This window comes from Acinonyx jubatus, chromosome B1 (assembly GCF_027475565.1).
Source record: "Acinonyx jubatus isolate Ajub_Pintada_27869175 chromosome B1, VMU_Ajub_asm_v1.0, whole genome shotgun sequence".
In the NCBI taxonomy this organism is placed as follows: Eukaryota; Metazoa; Chordata; class Mammalia; order Carnivora; family Felidae; genus Acinonyx; species Acinonyx jubatus.
Genome location: NC_069382.1, coordinates 195,492,292 through 195,496,206, shown reverse-complemented (window position 1 = coordinate 195,496,206; position 3,915 = coordinate 195,492,292). Strand labels below are relative to the sequence as shown.

The 3,915-nt window shown below is 42.5% G+C and overlaps 1 pseudogene; it reads left to right on the top strand.

The window, feature by feature from the left end:
• Window positions 1-749: 749 nt before the first annotated feature.
• LOC113592711 (M-phase phosphoprotein 6-like) lies at window positions 750-1,415 on the top strand (annotated as a pseudogene).
• The last annotated feature ends 2,500 nt before the right edge of the window (window positions 1,416-3,915 follow it).

The window sequence follows — 3,915 nt, the reverse complement described above, 5'->3', positions numbered from 1 at the left end:
TTCTAGAGTTCCAATTACATGCACTGGATATTGTTCCCCAACTCTTGTACCCTCTGTTCTGGTTTCCCTGCTCATTTCTTCCCCGTCGTGTTTCAGTCCAGGTAATTCCCATTGGCCTATATTCATGTTGCTGGATTCTTTCTCCATCTGTGTTGAGTCTCCTGATGAACCTCTAAGGAAGCGTTCTTCATCTATCTTACTAATATATTTTTTTTATTTCTAACATTTCCTTTTGATTTTTTTTTTAATGTTTATTTATTTTTGACAGACAGAGTGTAAACAGGGAATGGGCAGTGAAAGAGAGGGAGACACAGAATCCGAAGTTGGCTCCAGGCTCCGAGCTGTCAGCACAGAGCCTGACGCGGGGCTCAAACCCACAAACCATGAGCTCATGACCTGGGCCAAAGTCGGACGCTTAATTGACTGAACAAACCAGCCACCCCATATTTCCTTTTGATTTGTATGGTGTCAATCTCCCTGCTGAAATGTCGCATTTGTCCATGCACACTGTCCACCTCCACTAATACCTTTAACATATTAGTCATCGTTATTTTGAATTTTCTTTCTGATGGTTACAAATCATGGGTCCTCTTTTAGTTTGATTACATTGATTGCATCTTCTCTTGGTAGTGCTTTTTTTTTTCTCTTTACTTTTTTATGTGTCTCATTTTTAGAAGTTGAGTGCTGGACATCATGTATAGAATTTAGATTGAAGTGGGTGGCCAACCTCGGCCAGAGCAAGAGCCAATATGGTGGTGGAGCGCAAGACAAAGTTGTCCGAGAACCTGCTGCACGTGAAGTTCATGCAAAGGGGAGTGGACTCAGAGACCAAGAAACAGCTAGAAGAAGAAGAAAAGAAAACCATTAGCGAAGACCACTGGTATTTGGATTTGCCAGAACTTAAAGAGAAAGAAAATGAATGCTTCAGATGAATGCTAAGAACAAAACAGAAGAAGTTGGAGGTGACACAGTGGAGCTCGATGTATCAGACGAAGAAATGGCTAGAAGATATGAGACCTTGGTGGGGACATTTGGAAAAAAGTTTGCAAAAAAAGAGACCGGGCCAGCTATGAAGATGAAAATGAACACGTAAAACCAACAGTTAAAGTAAAGAAGATGTTCTTTAAGCCCCAGGATTGATGTGGATGCTTTAAGACAGAGCTCAGGGGTGCCTCGTGAGGGTTAGTGTATTGTGGAACTCATTCTGATGGCTTCTCTGTAGTTACTCAAACTGTGATGTTTACATGGAAAGAGGTGGATAATTTTGGAAACATGCCATTTTTGAAACAGATATGTGGTGGATGTTACACATCCTTTGCTTCATGGTGTTCATCAAGAATGGATTTTTAGCCCTCGGGTTTCAAATGCACATAGGGATGTGGCTGCTTCCTAAAGACTTTGTGACTTCAGTTTTGTTTTTTTTTTTTTTTAAACGGGGCTCTCTCGTCACTGACCTTGAATTGACACACAGAAATTAAACCAATGTTTAAGTTGCTCTGATGTTTCTATTTTACTTTACATTATTAATCATGCCAAGCCAATGTAGACATACGTTTTGGAATCACATCTAATGAGGATTTGTTATATATAGATTCATCAAGAAGAAACAGCCTACAGTACTTGTGTGCCACCGAGGCATTGTCGGTTTGTGGAATTACTGGTCTTTGTTAATTAAAAAAAATTCTGTAATAAAAAAAAGAATTTAGACTGAAGCAAATAGTATTTATGGCTACAAATAGGTACACCTTTCCCACCAGCCTGTAACTGTCAGCGTTGATTCAGTGTCGCCTGGTTTTGAACCAGGTTTGGGTTTTGTTGTTTCTGTGGTTATCTTCCATACATCACCAGGTTCAGATATCTCGGGTGTTACATTGCGCTTTGGGTGGGTACCGGTTTGTCCCCAATTTTTTCCCTGTATTCCTGCTCCTCCTTCAGCCTCGTCCCGAGTCTAGCCTCGGTCTGAAAGGCATTATCAAATGGGAACTCACAGGAGATGATTTCAGAAGGGAAATGGAGGGGCCAGGATAGGTGAAGCTTAAAAACCATGGTAACACAGGGGATTTTCACTTTGAGTGTCATAGGAAAGTGCCAAAGGGTCTTGACCAGTGACATAATTTGAACACGTCTGAAAAGAATCACTCTGGCTACTACGTGAAGAATTAAACCAGAGGGGCAACAGTCAAAAGACGAGTTGGGATGCTTAGGCATAAGCCAAGGCAGACGAGAGTGGCTCGGACAAGGGTGTTAGCAGCAGAGGAGATGAGAAATGTTTGGGTCAAAATGCAGTTAGGATTTGCTGCTGTGTTGGATGTGGGGTATGAGAAGAAGAGAATTTCTGACTACAGTAGCTTTTCCTATTCCTTTACTTTTTACCTCTCTGTGTTATTATGTTTTAGGTTTATTTCTGATAAATGGTATGCAAGTCTTATCTGAGAATCCCTGAAATTTAATACAATTTAACCCTTGTTTTGTTTGTTTCTTGTAATTGCTGCTCTACCTGGACTTATTCCTACTGTCATTATTTGTAACTTTTTTTTTTTTTCTTTCTTTTTTTCTCCTCTCTGGACTTTTATTAGATTATTGGTGGCTTTTACAAAATAATTATTACTTCTTTGGTCCCTTTCACGTGGTTGAAAGTTCTATAATCTATTTCCGTTATCTTAGGACTTATCCTTGAATTTGTCGATATGCGTATTTGCCTCAACAAAGGAGAAACTTGGTTTCTGACCCAAATATTGTCACTGAGGACCTGTGACACCTCCAGCAAATGACTCTGTCTCATACTCGTTCAATGACTCTCTGCCAGAATCCAGTGATGTGTGAGAGAAAGGCTAGGGATGAGCACAATTTCAAGCCACGTCCCGTGCCTTTTGTACCTACTGTGAAAAACTCAGAGCGCTCACAGCATGCTATTGGACGGAAGAAGACCAAAAGGACTGTATACTGTATGGTTCCATTTATATCAAAATTACAGGTAAAATTAATCCCAATCAAAAGTCAGAATAGTGGTTCCGGGCGGGCAGAGGTGGGACAGATAAGGAATGACTGGAAGGAGTGTGAGAAGGGTCTGGGCACTGGTTTCACAGATGTGTCTAGTTTTGGTCTGTATACTTACAATACATGTACTTTCTGTATGTCTCTTTCAGTAAAAAAAAAAAAAATGTTTTAAAAAGTATTGTCAAAGAAAACATTGGAAACCAAATAAAACAGAAAATATAAGAGTCTCGGTTGTCAAGGAAACATGTCTCTGTTGGTTACTTTGAACTTGCCCTAAGCAAGCGGGTGAAGGCCTTTGGGGAGCCAGGCCTGTGCCACGGGACAGGTGTTCAGAGGAGAATGCAGCCTGGTTCCCATCTTCAAGAAGGTCTCTAGGAGGAAAGACAGACTTGGTTTTTCACAATTCATGATTTCACGTGGCTGTGACTGCTATAAGAGAAGTGCCTCATTTCTTGTGTGCCAGAATAGAGGTTTTACAAGATGATGGAGGGGGGGGGGGACAAGGGAGCGACATCGTGAAGGAGGCAGAAGAGGCTCTCGAAGGAGGTGACCCTTGGTCACTCGCGTGAAAAAGACAAGCGCGCGTCTCCAGGGAGGGAGAGGTTTTCCAAATGGGAAGCAGGGACACACTTCATACTCGGAAGCCCGGGTTGTTTGCTACATCCTGACCTTTGGCTCCAAAGGAGCGGATGAGGCCGAAGAGAGTAGGCGGGAAGGGCCACGAAGGGTCTGGTGGCTGGTGGCCTGGTCACAGCGTCCCGGCAGAGACTCAGATGGGGGAATCCAGGCACAGTAGGAAGGAAACAGACATGGGCGGCAGGGACAACAGGCCAGACGGTAAGTTTTTTTCACAGTTGTTACCCTAATTTGCTCTCCCACCTACCCTAGGAAAAAGTGGTCGTTGGCTCACCAGATGCC